This window comes from Rhinolophus sinicus, linkage group LG15 (genome assembly GCF_036562045.2).
Source record: "Rhinolophus sinicus isolate RSC01 linkage group LG15, ASM3656204v1, whole genome shotgun sequence".
Taxonomy (NCBI): domain Eukaryota; kingdom Metazoa; phylum Chordata; class Mammalia; order Chiroptera; family Rhinolophidae; genus Rhinolophus; species Rhinolophus sinicus.
In genome coordinates this window covers 50,453,071-50,472,178 of record NC_133764.1, presented here as the reverse complement: position 1 = coordinate 50,472,178, position 19,108 = coordinate 50,453,071, and the positions used below count along the sequence as shown (strand labels likewise).

The 19,108-nt window shown below is 44.8% G+C and overlaps 1 long non-coding RNA gene across 3 annotated transcripts in view; it reads right to left on the bottom strand.

Moving 5' to 3' along the window:
- LOC109458498 (uncharacterized) overlaps window positions 1-19,108 on the bottom strand; it is a 48,418-nt gene that overhangs the window by 18,628 nt on the left and 10,682 nt on the right. The gene's annotated exons all lie outside the window — the stretch shown is intronic.

Here is a 19,108-nt window from a genome sequence, read left to right as displayed (position 1 = left end):
AGTTCATGTCTCTGAGCCTTGCTTTCCTCCTCTGCAACATGGGGATAAATTAAAAGCCCCTACCTCATTAGGTTGTTGGGAAGATTAATCAGATAATGCTTGTAAAATGTGCTTCATGATGTCCAGCAAGGGTAAGCACGAATCGATGGGCACTATTTGATTAGTCTCATTTTGTTTAGAAAAAGTTGAAGATATTTGACTATGATTGAAAAATGTAGCTGAGACATCAGCAAAGCTTGCATCAGCCCACAGCCCCCCTTTCTACAGTTGCCCCCTTCTCTGCTCAGCCAAGGGTCCCTTTGCTCTCTTTCCCTCCCCTCTAGAAGGACTTAGAACGACCCAGAGGGAGTGATAATTCTGCCCTTCCCCTGACATAGTGTATCTGAAGGCACAGTGTAGGCTGTGGGGAGAAAGTCTTGGTCCTCAGTTGAAGGAATGGCAAACTTTATGAGCAGATGAGAAACGGGGGGCTGTGCTCCCAAACGTTGCTCCTGTTCATGCTCATGGCAAACAGGGTGCCCAGAGAAGGGAAGACCTCAGTGTGAACAGTAAGATCCCTGAAAAGCTTCTTGGAGGAGGTCACATTTAGGCAGGTGTCTAGAAGCAGGGGGAACTTGAGGTGGCTGAGTGAGGGGGAAAAGCACTTTCAGAGACAAAGGAAAATTTGTATTTGCAATAGCATTAAAAAATGGAATACTTAGGGAAAATTTTCACAAAATATGGATAAGACTCTGCATTGAAGTCTACAAACTATTGCTCAGAGAAGTTGAAGAAGACCTAGAGAAATGATGCAAAACCCAAACTCTTCTTTCCAGGGTCAAATTATTGCTGAGAAATAGTTGCCGATCCCAGGGCCGGGCTCCCTTGCACCTAAGTGTGGCCCCATGACACGTTCTTGCCAATGGAATGTGAGCAAAAGTATGTGTGCCATACTTGAACCAAGGGTTTGAGAAGTGGTTAAGTCTTCCACGGGATTTCTTTGCCCTCCTACTAGATGAGTGCCAAGGATAATGGTTAGACCAGGGGATGGTAGAAAGGCAGCAAGCCTCATCTCTAAATGGCTTCATAGAAGAAAGCCACGAGCAAAACAAGAGCAGCTATGAATTGATACATGCGTGAGAAAGAAACAATATATTTGGTGGGTTACTTGTTACAGCAACTAGCAACGTCTTAAAGTCTTAAAACATGGTAAGTATACCTTTCTTTGAAGGGGCTTTGGGAGCGTCATGGGAAGTAGAGAGGGGTGACAGCCCCACTGGGCAGTACCACTGCACCCCACGCCCCTACAGCCCTGTTGCCTAGCAATAAGCAGCTTTGAGCCTTCCTCCCCCCATCCCCTCACACACCCTTCCCAATAAAATAGGACAGGACCCAGGACGGGTGGTGTTTGGGCTTGTCCAGCTTTCTGCTTCTTAAGAATCTTTCCTCAACATGAGTTGGAAGTTTTGGTCCTTGTGAGACGTGTGGGCAGTTGACTCTGTAACTGGGTGGGGCGACATGATGAATGGGGTTAGAGAAACCATTGGGGGTGGCAGTCCATCCGGGAGAGCTGAAAAGCAGCCCAAAAGTTTGGCTGTGCTATTTTTAGCAGAGTGAGTCCCAGGGGTGTCAGCCTCCATCGCCTTCCCTGCAGGCTAACTCAGTTAAGGAACAGAGGCTATGGCAACTTCTCATGGAGAGGGCAGAATATGCCACCTCTACTACTGAGGCCAGCTGACTTGTCTACACAAGGCCATGCTCATCCCTGACCATGGTGGCAGAAGCCTCACCAGAGGGCTAGTTGAATAATGCAGCTCTGGAGGTTGGGGAGGAGGGTACAGGAGCACTTTCCCAAGGCCCCTTGCCTTTCCTGTCCAGGAGAGTGTTGAGGAAGAACATTCCTTCTCAGGAACAGGATAGAGAAAGGCAGTTGGTCTTTCACACTATATTGTGCATCTAATCTCTCTGCCATCACTCGGTCACATTATATTTAACCCTCTCAGACCTACTATAATTGCCTGTAAATAAGTGGCATCTCCCCCATCCCCACGTCCCCACATGTAGGATCTCCTGATGAACTGTCTTTTCTGTCACAGTTTTGGCATTCAGTTCTGCTGCCAGCAATAGAAAATGAAATTTGGAAAAAAAATTTTTACAATAGCATTAAAAAAAAAACACATGGCATACTTACGGAAAAACTTCATGAAATATGTGTAAGACTCTGCACTAAAGACTACAAAATATTTCTGAGAGAAATTCAAGAAGACCTAGAAAAATGGAGAGGTATGTTGTTCATGGATTGGAAAACTCGGTATTGTTGAGACTCTCCAAAATGATCTTTAGAGGCAACTCAATTTCAATCCTAATCCCAGTAGACTCTTGTGTAGAAATTGACGTTTATTCTACAATTTTATGGAAATGCAAAAGACCTAGAATATCCAAAGCATCTTGAAAAAGAAGAACAAAATGGGAGAATTTACTTTACCTGACTTTATGACTTGTTATAAGGCTACAGCAATTGAGACACTGTGGCACTATGATAAAAATAAACAAACAGATCGATGGAATAGAATAGAGAACCCAGAAATAGACTCACAATTAAACAGTCATTTGATGCTTTTATAAAGTCGCCAAAGCAATCCAATGGGTAAATAAAAGTTTTTTCAACGAATGATGCTAAAACAACTGAATATCCATATAAAAAAAAATCTGTAATTCCTGCCTCATAACCATTCACAAAGTTGATTTGAGATGGATCATAGACCTCTATCGAAAGCTTCTAGAAGAAAACAGGAAAATATCTTTGGGACTAGGGAGTAAGCAGCAGTATTTTAAAAGAGATCATAGAAAGCAATAACTACTTAAAATTGATAAACTGGACTTCATCAAAATTAAAAACTTCTGCTCATCAAAATACACCATTAAGAAAATTACTACAAACCTCAGACTGGGAGAAAATATTTGCAAAACATATCTGACAAAGGACTTGAACACAGACTACATAAAGAACCCCTACATGGCAATAATAAAAAGAATAAAAAAACCAATTTTTAAAAATAGGCAAAAGATTTGAGTAAACACTTCACAAAGGAAGACATACAGATGACTAAGAAGCATATTAAAAAGTGCTTAACATCATTAGTCATCAGGAAAATACAAAATGAGGCACCAATATACACCTACCAGAATAGCTAAAATTAAAGATTGAGAACATCAAATGTTGGCAAGGATGTGGAGCAGTCAGAACTCTTGCACATTATTAGTAAGAATGTAAAATGGTACAATCACTTTGGATGAAGATCTGGTAGTTTCTTAAAACAAAAACTATCCATGAATCAGCAATTCCACTTTTCATATTTACTTAAAAGAAATGAAAGCATATATCCACAAAAAGAGTCTTACAAGACTGTTCATTGCTGCTTTATTTATAATTGCTAAAAACTAGAAACAGTTCCAGTGATTATACCAGAAGAATAAGTAATTCTTAATAAGTAATCATGGAATATTACTCATCAATAAAAAAAAAATCTACCAATGCATGCAACATTATCAATGAATCTCCCATTATGTTGAGAGAAAGAAGCTAGACACAGAAGAGTACATGTAATGTGATTTGATTTATAGAAAGTTTTAGAACGTGCAAAACTAATCTATGGTGAAAAAATCAGAATAGTGGTTGCGTGGGTGGGGGGAGGAAAGGACTGCCTGGGAAGGAGTACGGGGGACTTTCTGAGGTGATGGTAATTACTATATGTTGCTTAATAGAGGTTTAAGTTATACAGACACAGGCATTTGTCGAAATTAGTCTAATGTATGAGGTGTGATTAAAAAATATGGTGAATGCTGCTGCCACGTGCCCTCCAATGGAAAGGCAGGGATTTTCAATACAGGAAGCGACGCATCGAACTTTAGTAACAGTGTGTGACAAGTTCCAACTTGTTCGATGCAGTCAGTCAGGTGGGAGCTATGGGTGAGAGAAGGTGTGTTTTAAAGTGTGCTGTAAATCATGGATCATGAACAACACATTAACATGAAATGGGCAAATGGTTTCATCCTCCATCATGACAACGCTCCGTGTTACACATCACTTCTGGCATACGGCAATTTCTGTCAAATAAAAACACTACAGGTGTCCTCATGCACCTTATTCACCCATCTGGCACTGTGCAACTTCTGGCTCTTCCCCAAAGTCAAAATTACCATGAAAGGTAAATGTTTTGAATCGATTCAGGACAGTACATCAAGGTAGCCATGACAGCACAATTAAAGACACTCACAAAAGAGGACTTCCAGAACTGCTTCCGAAAATGGCAAGAACAATGGGCTAAGTGTGTTTGAAGCGAGGGAGACTATTTTGAGGGGGATTAATGGCAATGTGTCTTTTACTGTAATAATTTTTTTCATTTAAACATTCACTGTATTGTTTGATCACACACTATATATATATATATATATATATATACACACACACACACACACACACATATGTATATATGTATAGATAGATAGACAGACAGACAGACAGACAGACAGAGACAGACAGATAGATAGATAGACCTGCAAAGTCTAAAAATCAACACTCAAATATGCAAATGGCAACACCAGCGCTTGGCTCCTGTCCCAAGATGCATCTGTCTGTGGCTCTCCAGAAGGAACTCACAGCTTCCTTCTGTAATGTCCAAACTCATTTGCTGAAAATGTCTCCTAAATGATAGGTCTTATCTCTCCTACAAGACTGCATAGCTATGTTTCTTTTCTTCAAAGTGCTTTGCAGAACATGGGTTCTAAATAAATGTTTCTTGGAATAAATGAGATCTTGAAAGTTACTCAGAGCCATCAAAACGGAGGACCACCTTGAGCACCAGCCCAGGGTTTGCACCCAGGGTTCTTACGTCAAGTGTGTTCACAGGTGGGATGTGCAAGTGAAGGAAAAGCACACTGAGGAAGTTAGAGGAAGCGAGAGGTCGTACGTAATGATTCATGTTTAGTTTCGTTCTGTTTGTGTGGCGGCTGATGAAATTTATCAGTGAGAGGGTGCAACTCCAGTCCCATCTCTAGGTTTCTTTTATTTTTGTAACAGCTTTATTGAGATATAATTTGCATACCATGATTCACCCATTTAAAGTGTACAATGGTTTTTAATATTCACAGAGTTTTGCAACCATCAATACAATTAATTTTAGAACATTTTCATCACCGCAAAAAGAAACCCCATAACCTTTAGCAGTTGCTCCCCATCTCCCCACCTCCACTGCAGCCCTAAGCCACCACTGATCTACTTTCTGTCTATAGATTCACTTGTTCTGGACATTTCATATAAATGGGATCATACAATATGTTGCCTTTTGTGTCTGGCTCTTTTTACCTAACTTACGCTTGCAAGGTTCATCCACGTCGTAGCATGAATGAATCCTTTATTCCTTTTTGCTGCTGAATAATATTCCACTGTATTAATATGCCACAGTTTATTTTTCTGTTCATCTGTTGATGGACATTTGGACGCTTCCACTTTGGGAAGATGAATAATTATGAATAATACTGCTATGAATATTCCTGTACAAGTCTTTGTGTGTATGTTTTTAATTCTCTTGAGTACATACCTAGGAGTGGAATTGTTGGGTAACATGGTAACTCTGTGTTTAACCTTTTGAGGAACTCACCCCTCTGGCCTGCAGCTTCTTGTGTGTGTGTTGCCATCAGTCAGAGTTCTGTCAGGGCCTCAGAGGGAGGTGAGTTTTTCACTGTTTTCCAAAGCAGCTTCACAATTTATGCTCCCACCAGCAGTGTTTTTTTTTCCACATCCTCACCAACAGGTGTTAGTATCTGTTGTTCTTGCTGTTATGTTTATGATAACTATCCTAGTGGATGAAAAACGTTATCTCATTATGGTTTTGATTTGCATTTCCCTTACGACTGATGATATTTTCATGTGTTTATTGGCCATTTGTATATCTTTTGGGGGGAAATGTTTGTTCAGATTCTTTGCCTATTTTTGAATTGGGTTATCTGTCTTTTTTTATTACTGAATTTTAAGTGTTCTTTATATATTCTGGATACTAGGCCCTTATTAGATACATGATTTGCAACCCATTCTGTGGGTTGTCTTTTACTTTCTTGATGGTGTCCTTTAAAGCACAAAAGCTTTTAATTTTGATGAAGTCCAATTTAACTGTTTTTTTCCTTTTGTTGCTTGTGCTTTCAGCATCATATTTAAGAAACCATTGCCTAACCCAAATGCATGAAGATTTACCACTATACTATGTTTTCTTCTATGAGTTTTACAGTTTTAGTTCTTGGGTCTTTAATCCATTTTGAATTAATTTTTGTATATAGTGTGAGATAGGGATCCAACTTAATTCCTTTTTATGCGGATATTCAGTTGTCCCAGCACCATTTGTTGAATTTCTTTCCCCATTGTTTTGGCATCTGTGCCAAAAATCAATTGCCCATAAATATGAGAGTTTATTTCTAGACTCTAGAGTCTATTTCACTGATCTCTATGTCTGTCCTTATGCCAGTATTCCACTGCCTTGATTACTTGATTACTATAGCTTTGCATTAAGTTTTGAAATTTGGAAGTATGAGTGCTTCCACTTCATTCTTCTTTTTCAAAGTATTTTTGGCTATTCTGGATCCCTTGAATTTGATATGTATTTTAGAATCAGTTTATCAATTTCTGGAAATAAGACAGTTTTCAAAAGTATAAAGTTTTCAAGAGTATCAAGTTTGCACTTCTTCTGTTAAACTCATTCCTAAGTATTTTATTCTTTTTGATGTTATTGTAAATGGAATTAATTACTTTATTTAATTTTCGGGTTGTTCATTGTAAGTATAGAGAACTACAACTGATTTTTGTATTCTGCAAACTTGCTGTACTTGCTTATTTGTTCTGATAGTTTTTTAAATGGATTCCTTAGGATTTTCTATATAAAAGATCATGTCATCAGAGAATATAGATAGTTTTACTCCTTCCTTTCCAATCTGGATGCCTTTTATTTCATTTCCTTCTCTAATTGCTCTGGCTAGAACCTCCAATTCTATGGGTTGTTGTTTTTTTAACAACTTTATTGAGGTATAATTGATACACAAAAACTGCAGGTATTTAATGTATACAATTTGATGAATTTGGACACGTGCATACACTTGTGAAACCATCATCATAATCAAGGTAATAAACATCTCCATCACCTCCAAAAACTTTCTTCCTGTCCTTTTGTTTTGTTTTGGGTGGTAAGAACCGTTAACATGAGTTCTACCCTCCTAACAAAAGTTTTAAGTACACAATACAGTATTGTTAACTACAGTCACTCTGTGTTCAGCAGATCTCCAGAATGTATTCATCTTGCACAACCCAAACTTTATACCCATTGAACAGCTCCTCACTTTCCCCTCCCCAGCCCCCAGCCACTACCATTCTACTCTTCACTTGGTACAACATTGAATAGAAGTGGCAAGAGTGGACATCCTTATTTTATTCCTGATCTTAGAGGGAAGTCCTTCAGTCTGTTGTCAACATTAAATATGTTAGCTGTGGGCAAAGTTGCCCTTTACTAAGTTGAGGAAGTTCTTTACTATTTTTAGCTTGAGTATTTTTATTATTAAGGGGTGTTGGATTTCGTGAAATGCTTTTTCTGTATGTATTGAGATAATCATATTGTTTTCATCTTTTATTCTGTTGATATGGTATACATTAATCAATTTTTGGATGCTAAACCAACCTTGCATTTCTGGGATAAATCTTACTTGGTCGTGATGTATAATCCTCTTGATATGTTGTTGGATTTGTTTTGCAATAGTAGCATTTTATTGAGGATTTTTGAATCGACATTCATTACATATATATTTGGTCTGCACTTTTCTCTTCTTGTGATGTCTTTGCCAGGTTTTGTTATCAGGATAGTACTGGCCTCATAGAATGAATTGGGAAGTGTCTAGGTTTCTTTTTGACTAATATTTTGGTCAAGCTTATGTCTTGATCTTTACAACATTCTGAGAAAAAGCCCAGGCCTGGGAAGATTTATCTGAGGTTCTCAGCTTGAGCATACATCACAGTCAACTGGGAGCTTGTTCAAAGCAGTCCTGGGTCCTGGCTCCAAAGACTCTGACTCAGAAAGTCTGTAGCCGAGCTGGGATTCTGTATTTCTGAAAAACACCCCCAAGAGAGTCTGAGATGAGGGCCCCCTCATTTCACTTTAAGAAACATTGATACACTTGCCTGAGCTGACCCAGCTAAGTAGCCCCAGAGGGTGGTCTAGAAAAGTAATATTTCTTCATACAGGAGTCTCAGAGCCTTCAGTGTGTTCGTATCCATTGTGAATATCTAAGGGGGAACCTAGAGTATGCACCATTTCCCAAACGTATTTGTCCACAAAATCTTTTAGTTTTGGAGGGGCACTTCATAGGATTGATGTTTCACAGAGCACACTTTGGGAAACACTGCACCCAGAATTACTCAAATGTCCCTGTGAACTCTCATGGGTCTTTGTTCCAAGCACTCACCCCTCCAGCCTGCAGCTGCTTGTGTATGTGTGGCCATCAGTCAGAGGTCTGTCCAGGGCTCAGTTAGGGTCAGATGAGTTAGGCATTTGCTTCAAGAGCAAAATTTCAAGAGGTGCCAAAAAACTCAGTAATCAAGATAAATTATTACTTGGAGGCTGGGTTGACCAGATAGCCCATCAGGCAGCCACTGGGACAGAGGTGGACATAATAGTGTAGAGGGAGCTTCAGGATCACTCTGAGTGGGACCAAGAACCAGGGTCTGTCCAGGTGAGGTCCAGCCCTGGGCTGGCAAGATAGTCAAGCCAGGTGTGTTGTCTATCTCCCTCATAGACTGTGAACTCTTCCAGAGTAGGGCCAGGTCTCCCTCACTTCTGAACCCCCAGTCTGAATTCACAATCCCTGGAACGTAGAATCGTTCAGCTTCCTCATAGGAAGAGCATAGGGATAATGCCAAATTTGCTTACCTCCCAATTCGGATGTGAGCATACAACCCAGTGCTGGACACCAGGAGACTCAGCCAATGCATGTTTTGAGGGATTGAGTGGATTTCATCTAGAAAGCTTTCCCAGGGTATTTGAGCAGTCTTCGTGAGGCTGCCTTGCTTTGGAAGTGCTCCCAACTCTGAATTGAGGGGGAGGGCGCTGGGTGCCAGAGAGTTTCTGGAAAGTCTGTCCTTTCCCAACTACCCTTTCTCTCTGTGTCCAACAGAGCTTGACCTCAAATGTGCAAGTTCTAACACTCAGAAAAATTGGGCTTGGGCCTGATTGGGCTGGCGCTAGATGTTTGTGATTTGTGCAATGATTGTGGCCTGACTGGGCTCTGTAGCTGGGAGGCCCTCAGTCCTAACCTCAGAAAAAAATCTGAAAACAAGAGTGGTTGCCCAGGGACACTTCCCGGGCCAACCCTTCAGGCTGGTTCCAGGACGTTACCCTACCTCAGCCCTACTCATTCTTGTGTCTCATGAAATGTGCTTTGTAGAGTTCGTGTCTCTTCCTTGGAATTTCCATTTCTTCTTTCTTCCAAGAACTATAAAATCTCGTCAATTAATTGGTAACCACAGGAACAAGAACAGGGTTCCCTTTAAATAACTTGTGTAAAAATAGTATTACAGTGGCTCCACACCGACCTGCTCAAGAGAGGAAACATTTCACTCTCTTAGGCAATATCTAACTGCAGATAAGCCTCCAGCTGACTATAGAAGATTCTTGTCTATGCAATAACAAGCTGACCCCCTCGACCTCTACTTGTCAACACCTCAGTTTACTTTGAGTTGTTTCATAACCTCAAAAGTACAGTGATGTCTTCTGGGAATTAAGCTTTATAATAGCATAATTGTGTTAAACAAATAAATTTCAGAAAGTCGGGCAAGCTAGAGTCCAGGGAAGCTACATGGATACAGAATCTTTAGGATTGCTGGCTGGCTGGCTCTTAGGGATTGTGGAATTGGCCCTAGCTGTAAGATGCTGGCTGTCAAAAGAATGTCATTTTGTGGAGGGGGAACTGAGAGATACGGAGTCGGGGGGAGAGGTGGTTTGTCCATATTTACACAGTGGCAAAGCTGAGGTTAGGACGTGGATCTCCAGATCCCAGGTCCTATCTCTCTTCCCTTTCCCACTCCCAGGGCCCAGCCCCTCTATTGTAATCCCCTTCCTGCTAGGGAGGCAGAAAAGAATCTGACAGCTGACTGATGGAGCATGCTGGGAAAAAGATTCAGCCATTTTTCTCCTCAATTCGTCCTTTGCATTTTAAGTAATTTATCTTTATTGTGCCATGAACATCTTTGTGCTGTGTCAAATGAATTTCAGGCAGGTAGGAAGAAAGTGATGAGCAATTAGGAGGCTCCTGAAATCACATCTAGAGTAAGACAGTGGTTCTCACCCTTGGCTGCACGGTAGAGTCACCTGGGGTCATTTAACAGTCCCGATGTCCAGGCCACACCTCAGATCAATTACATCAGAATCTGTGGGGCTGAATTTAGGAATTAGGATTCTTTGAAAATCCCCATTTGATTCCAATATACAGCCAAGTTTGGGAACCATAGCAGTAAAACCATCCTAAATCATAGGAAGCCCACGAGTGGAGGAACAGCTGTGGACGCGGTGATGAATGTCCACCATCTATGTAGCCAGAGCTGTGAGATGTTGTGCAATGGGTCCTGGGCCCTCTTTCCTCCCTCTCCCTGTCCCCACAGGGAATCCTCATCCTAGCAGCTTGCCTTTGTTGAGTGTGCTCTGCCCTGCCAGGCGTTCCGCTAAGTGCTTTCTGTGCATTGCCTCATTTTCCTCATAGGTGCCTCCAGTGGGGCAGATGGGCTCCATTCAAAGACTCCACTCAAACACTCGCACACATAAGTGGGTCATCTCCAGATGCTGAAGGCTGTGAAGGAAGCCTCCAACAGGAGGCTCGACCCAGGAGTAACGGCAGGCCCAGCCGGGTGACCTGTCCTCCCCACCCCTACCCTCATCATCCTCTGGCAAAGAAGGGACAAGACCAGTGGCATCCCAAGCCACCAGCCCATGGAGTCCATGGGGACAAGGCTGAGGAGGGCATTGGTCATCCAGCTCCAGCTCAGATTCTTAGGAAATCACGAAATCACGAAAGACCAACATGACCTAATTCGGCCAGAGGAGCCAGGTGCGATTATCATCTGCACTTTGAAGATGACAAACCTGAGATTTGCTGAGATGGAACACGAACCCCGGTCTGTGAGACTCCTAAGCCTATTTCTCAGTTAATATTTGTTGAAGTCATTATTATGGATTCATATTGTGTGCTTAAATACAATAATGGCTTCAACAAATATTTCCTGGGTACCTCTTGTGGGCTGGGCACTGAGCTGGACCCTGGATGTAGAGTTGTGAGCAGGACAGCAGCTCAGATTCTTAGGAAATAACAAAATCATGAAAGACCAACGTGACCTAATTCTGCCAGAGGAGCTGGAAGGTTTCAATTGGAAACATCACAGAAATGAAAACCTTAACCCAAACTATCCCTGCCTGCTGGAAATTCAGTCTCTCCTTCAAGGTCTTTAAAAAGAATTCTCTGGACACTACACTACACAGGAGTCATTTTTTTGTGTTTAAACAATATTCATAAGCTGGGACTTCTTCACCTCGGGCCTCAATCTTCTTCACTAAAATCTAACATGAATCCCACTTTTCACTGTATTTCTGTTTGCGAGATGATGTATGTTTGAAGATTGTAAATTGTTGTCCAATGAAAAGTTTAAAATGAAAGATGACCCTAAACTCTGACATAAAATAGTGGCTGTTTTCTTAAGCCACTTTCTTCCCTGGGTTCTGCACCCAGTAGGGGTCTAACTTATGTTAGTGCAGAGCAGCAGGAACACAGGAGTGGGGGGTCCACCTGGAGCAGCCGTCAAGGAACCGGCGAGCGGGTCCAGCCCAGGCCCTGAGCAGGACACAGACAAAGTCCAGCACCTCAGGGACCCCTGTGGGGGGCAACTACAGACTGCTGCATTTATGAGGCCCCTACCAGCACACCCCAGCAAGGTCCTAAGCCCCTCCACAGTCACTCTAATCCTTGCTACCTACCTTGTCACAAGAGCCCCCACACATACATACATATACCGGTTGGCATGAAAATCTTGTCCCAGCTCTGTCTCTGTGAGCTGTGTGACCTTGGACAAGGTACCTAACCTCTTTGATGGTCAGTATCCTCTTCGAACAAACAGGGTGAACAATCACATAAGACATTCCTCATGGGGTTGCTGTGAGGACTGATGAGGTGATGAGGGAAAAGCGGTTTGTGAGCTGGACACACACGATTCCTTAGCTTATTGTTGCCTTGGGTCTGACTCTGAAGCAGGGGTCCAGGAGAGACAGACAGGAGAGGAGGGAAAAATTAAAGATGTAGGAACTCTGGCTTTGTCCCCTAACCCTACATTAGGTACAGCAGCTGCTGTGGTCTCCCGGGGGCTCTCAGACTCATATGTACTATGAAAACAGTAGGGGCCCTTTGGGGCAGGCCCTGGGCCAGACACTTTTCACAGGAGCATCTCATAAGAGCATGAGAAGGCAGATGCTTTCATTCCCCCATTCTACAGAAGAAGAAATTGAGGCTTGGAGAGGTTCTCTTTCTAGGCCGAGCCAGGCCTTCCCCTGTAGCATCTGAGCTTAGTGCTAATCCCTGCTGTGTGGCCTGGGGAGGGCGGGAACACAGCGTCAGCTGGAAAGTGTTACAGCTTCCCCCACAGGGCCGACTTATCCTCTAGGCACAGAGCCCATGATACTTTTAGGGGCACATGAAATATTTTCATTTTCATTTCTTTTAAAATCAGAAGATACATTGAGTAGAATAATAATGAATATGTAATCATGTATATTCATCTTTATACCAATGCAGTTGCATAATATACATTTTAATATTTTTTATGGAGGACAGGGTCCACAAGGGCAGAAGTCTTATGTGGCCCTGGTGCCCCAGAATTCTGTCCCCACACGGGAGAGGAAGGTGAGGAGCGCCTCCTCCTGACTCTCTACCTCCCTGAGTCTTCTTGGTCCCTGGGAGGCTAAGCGAGGCCAGGCTGGAGCACACCCAGCCTACTGAGCCAAGCTCTTTGGCAAGGCGGTAAGGCTCAGTCCACTCTGGCTTGGCCTACGGAGCCCCTACCCCACACCCTGTCCCATGTCCTGCCCCCAGAGACCCCCACCACTGCAGTATCCTCATACCCAGGACCGAGGAAGGGTGTGTTCCAATTCCTGGCAGAGCCCAGCTTCCTGTTTTTCTCCAAGTGGACGAGGTCAGGCTGTTGCTGGAAAGGGACATGGGGACCCGATATGGGCCAACAGGACCCAGCCGTGCTGATAGAGGAGGGGCAAGCAGGCAGGCTGCACTGAGCTCCAGGACCCAGAGCGGCTTCTCTCTTCCTGACACTGCTGCCACAGACCCCCCATGGACCTCTGCAGGGCTCCTCCTCGCTGACCCCCTGGGCTTCAGTTTGCTCATTTGTGAAAGAGAGAAGGAGGTTCTATCGTGCCTGCCCACATGCTAAGAGGATGCACATCAGGCTGAGATGGGAGCAGAAAGGGCTCTGTCGCCCGTAAAGACCCCTCAGCCAACAGCACAGTAGGGCTGGTGACCAGGGACCATAATAATAACAGCGTCTGTTTATCACTTCCCTGCTCTGTGCGGGGCTTTGCCCCTGTGCAATTTCATCTTCACAACAACCCCACGAGGGTAGACCTACTACTCCTATGTGTGATGGAAAGTGAGGCTAAATGCCTCTGGTCCCAGGCTTAGGAAGGGATCAATGTCAAGTTGTGCCCACAGCACAGCCATCTGCTTCTCACACAGGTGGCGCTGGGGGGTGCCGACCCAGGACTGGTGAATCCAGGTCTCCCTCTGGCTGCTGGGTTGCAGGGCACTGACCAAGGTGGCTGAAGAATTACTGGATGGGGAAGGTCAGATGTTCACTGACCGGTGCCAACAAACACCAGGGATTTATGTCAAGAGACAACCCATAGCCTCCAGCCCTGACCACCCTGCACCATGATCCGTTCAACACTATTCACTGCCTGCCAGCTATATGCCAGATGTACGCCCTCAGGATGCCCCTTTAGGACTTCTGCACCCTTCTCTTTCCAGGGCATCTCTGAGTTCAAATTCTACATCTGCCACTTTCGAGCCATAAAGCTTTGGGCAAGTTGTATAACTATCTTTGCGTCAGACTCCTCCTCTGTGAAATGGAGGTGATACTAGCACTGCCCTCGTAGGGCTATTACGTGGATTAAGGCATCAATGAATTCATTCGTCATCAGTGTCCTCTCACCCTTCTTCCCTTTCAACTCCTCTTGCCTCACTTGGCCTCGCTCCTTTCTTCCATTTGCTCTGTCCCCTGCTCTCTTTGGTTTACTCCTCCCTCATCCCTTCCAGGGCCTTGCTGAGATTGGGAGGGACATCCAAAAAGAGGAGGCATAGGCCAGGAATACACAAGGCCATGGCCAAGGTCAGAATCACGTGGGGAATGCAGCCACGTGAGAGAGCAGGGTTCCATGCTGCAAAGAGCCTCCTCTCTCACTCAGCCATTTTGGGTCCATGAGGAAGGGCCCATGGAGTCATTTACGATGCTCACCCTCAGCCAGCAGCTGAAGGGCCGAAAGGTGGACAAAGGTAGCTGGGCCCCACAGAAGCTGGCTTTTCATCTGGGTGACCCTGAGCATCCCAAGAAATGGCGGGGCACAGAGCCTCCCATGTCCAGCAAAAACAAGCCCAGGGCAGCCTGCCCGCTGGCTCAAGGACTTGTGGGACGGAGAAGAATAAAACAAGAGTTCAGTGCCTGGTGCATGGGTAGGCACTCAAGAAATATTTGTTGACTATTTCTTGGAAGATAGGGGACCAGACGGGGCACCGACAGCAACATCTGCCATACTGCATGTGGACCAAGATAGCAGCTCAGAGGTTAATACCACTAGCTAACTCTGGTAGAGCACTTCCCATGTGCCCTAGCACTGTTCTAAATGTCTTACCCATGTGACTCATTACTTCTCCTAACAGCCCTGTGTAATAGTTCTGTTATCATCACCCCTGCTTTACAGACAGGGAAACTAAGACAGAAATTTCAAGAAGCTGGCCTGTGGTTACACAGGCCCAGGCACTCTGGCCTTGGGAGCCATGCCACTAGCCCCGTGCCGATAACCACTGTGCTCGCCTGCTTCTCAATTTATTCTTAAGAGGGAATCTCCTCAACTTTCAGGTCATGTGCTGACTTTTTCAGATGAAATATGTTTTTGGCATCCCTGAAGGTTTTTTTAGTGCATATGCTCTGCTTGGGGGCTCCTTCAGTGTTTTTTGTTTTGTTTTGTTTGTTCACATTGTCACCTGTCGTTTTAGCAGTTTCATGCTATTGGCCACCTTGGTTCATAACCAAATCAATGTCAGCAGTTAGGAGAGAGGTGGTGTTGGTTTGCACCAGGGTGAAGGTGGTGAAGACAGAGAAAAGAACTGTGTTTGGAGGCTGTGTTTTGGATAGTTCGGATGTTGGATGTGGAGAATAATAATTACACCCACCTCACGGCAAATGAAATGATAGGGTTAATATGAAGTGAATGATGTAGCACACGCGGAACTCACGAATGGTCCTAAATGGCAAAGGAAACGGGTGAGGGAAAGGAGGAGAGCCAGCGATGAAGGGGCTGCAGACTGAACAAGCCCTGAGCTTCTGCCTGCTGCCCGGAGCGTCATGCCACCCTACACTGACACAGGGTTCCAGCTGAAAGACCCCGCAGGGCTCCTGCTGCGGGTACCTGAGACGGCCTGGTTTATTGCTATTGTCTGCGCGTGGTTGTCATCAGTTCAGGTGGCAAGTACGTGAGGCACAACCCAAACCGCCAAGTGTCGGAATGCTGCTGGGAGATGCCTTCAGCGCTCAGCCCTCTTTAAGGATTGAAGAAAACAGCCTCACCCAAGGTCACACCTCCTTCCAGAGGCAGACAGTATCCACTGGCTGATCAACATGACAGTATAAGACCCAGGCCCCCTGTCCCAACTGGAGATGAGGCCGTAGGGCCCTGTCAGCTCTAGGCCCCCTGTGGGGTGGACTGAGGCCTTCCGTGTGCATGTGTCACCACTCAACTTCTTTTCTCCCTCCAGTCTGGCTTCTGTCCCTTTCTTCCACAGGTGTTGATCCCCAAAACACTCATGAACTTTCTGCATGCGGGTCTCCATCTCAGAATCTGCTTCCCAGGAAACTCTTACTCTCAAAAGTGTCCCAATTAGGATATAAATATAGTCACTCTAGCTCTACGAGACCTACCAGGTCACAGGACTTCTCACAGCTCGTGGTAGTTACTTATTACTGATACTAGACTGAGCTCCCTGACGCAGGTAAGTGTAGGTCTCATTCCCAGTCATGCAGAACCCAGGGCTTGTCATGGCAGGCGCTCAATAAATATGTGTTGAATGGATGGATTAACCTCCTTATCTGAGCATTTAGAGACCAGGGCAGCTGGCCGGGAGGAAGGGGGAGGAGGAAGCTGCTCTGAGCCCCTCTAACACAGTAAATAGCAGCAGGACCCATGCATCCACTCCCCTTCCCAATCTGCCTTTGCTTTCAGCTCCTCCTGGCTGTGTTGCCTCCTTCCCACAACGTCCCACCCTTGACTGTAGTCTTGTTTGCAGCTTCGTTTCTTCATTCATGCATTCATTCATTCATTCATTCATTCATACATTCATATAATATCTATTGAGCCCTCCCTGTGTTCCAGGCCCATCGCAGGACACAGAGATGCAGAGGTGAGTACAACCCCGCCCTCTGTCCTCTAGGAGCTCACAGGTTAGAGGGGGAGACAGACACGTGAATGACTCTTGTGTTACGGTGTGAGAAGGTAAGAGTATACCCAGGCTAGCCTTGATTCTTATCTTAGCAAGAATTCACTTGCACTAATGTTGGGTGGAAAAAGGGAAAGGGATCCTTGGGTTTGTCTGCAACCTTGGGTATGGCTCTGATCCCAATTACACCTATTCCTTAAGACCCCAACCCCCACCCTGACCCGACTGCTGCTCCCAATCCCTCCTCCTCCTCCTTCCTACTGAAATCCATCAGTCCTGTGGCCCAGACCAGGCTCCTAGTGTCTTCCAGCATGACAACTACTGAATCATAAAAATGACCGGAGGGTCAGGTAAGCCTTCCTGGGTGAGAGACATGTTTTAAAGCTGGCCTTCTGGAGATAGCAGCCTCAGTTTGGTGGCTTGCTCCAGACCAGGTGGGCAGAGAGCTTGATCCTGGGTGGGAAGAGAACCTAACTTACAGATCTGTCTGGCCTCTTGCACAGCAGGCAGGCAGCCATCCGCCTTTAGGGGTGAGATTCTGGGGAGACCCAGGTGGGCCCCGGGAGGAAACCTGGAGCCAGTCTGTGGGGCTGGCAGTGCCTGGGAGAGTTATCAGGCCAAGCTGTCTCTCCACCCACCCTCTCGCTTCCCATTCTCATCTCCTGTTAGTCAGAAGGGCTTTGGCTGCCACTGGAAGCTCGTACACAAAGCAGAATTCCAGGAACTCCAAGCTGAGCAGACTCTTGGCTATTTTCTCAGTTCCTCTTTGCTTCTTCTTAAAGGTTTCTGGAGCCAGAGCTCAGCCTCATGACCTTCCAAGCAGAATCCTGGTTGATTGTCTCTGCGCTGCCTCCTTCCCTCCCCCACAATTACACTTCTCCTCAGAGGCTTCTGAGAATCCTAGAAGGTCACTGCTGGAAAGGACCGTATAGATAGCGAAAGAGGAAGCTGAGCGGCTCCAGCCCAGGGAGATGGCCTCCATCCAACTGTTCCCACCTGCCAGGCCGCATCTCCCCAGAGTCCCCAGCCTCCGGAAGTGCAGCCATTAATTAGGCACCAAGTGGTGTGGGGCGCTGGAACGAGAACAATTTCATTCTTGTGTGCCTGACCCTTTCTATAGGTGATGAAATTAAAAAGTTTAACTATTCTAGAAAAGGGTAGGGGAGTTGCTGATAACATACAAAGCCCAGGCTATGAATGAGAAAGGCAGAGAACTCCCCACCCAGCCCCCCAGCAGCACAGGGGGAGATGTAGAATTTTCTAGAAGGATAAAGAATATCTGGAGAGACTGCTAAACTGAGTGTCTGAGTGTCAAAGGGTGGGAAGATTGAGTAGAAGTGACTCCAGGAAAAAAAGCGCTGATCGAGTTGCTTTGGAGAAATTAGGGGGAGGCTTTTCTTAGTCCGTGATTAGTCCTGTGATTGTGATGACGCAACAGGCTTGGGCAAGTGTATACAAGTGCACTGTAACTCCCTTCCCTTCCCCCACCCGTTCCTCTCTCCCTCCCTGGAGCTGCAGAGAAGAATTCTGGGTAGGGTGGAATACATCCCGCCTCCATGCAAAATGTCTCTGCATGTATTTATTCGTTTCTTTCTTCAGCAAAGATTTTTCTAGCACCTGTTCCAGACCCCAATAAGACAATTGAATCAAAGCAGATGTGGTATCTGCGCTCATGGAGAGTCCAGTCCAATGGGGACAAATAAATAATGCCTTGGTAGCGTGGGATACAGTGCTATGTGGGAAGGAAAAAAAGAGAACTCTAAGGAAGCATAGATGAGGACCCCATCAGGTGGGAAGTCAAGTTTAACCCGACCTAAAAGACGACAATGGGTTAATCAAATAACAGACTATACCTCAAGCTCAGAGAAGCTGACTTTCCCCAAGATCACACATCTAATAAGTGATAGTCACCAACTTAATCCCATCTCTACGAACTGATTTTGTTTGAATCCCAACTGCCACTTTCTAGCTAAGTGCCCTTGGATAAGTTACTTAGCTTCTCTGTGCCTCAGTTTCCCTATCGGTAAAATCAGGATAATTAGAAATCCGCCTCATTGTTCTGTTTGGAAAAATTAATGCATTAGTACAGCAATTCTCAAAGTGTGGTTCAGGGACCCCTGCAAATCCCCAGGACCCTTTCTGGGAGTCCATGATGTCAAAACTATTTTCAGAATAAGACATCATTTACCTTTATTGCTCTCCAGTGTCTTCCAGAGACCACATGAGGTATGTATAACATCACAACAGATAGAATGTAGATGCATGAATCCAGCTGTTTTTAGTTAAGCTAGACATTAAAGGGTACTGCAAGAACATATTTTTTTGTCACTTTTTTTTTTTT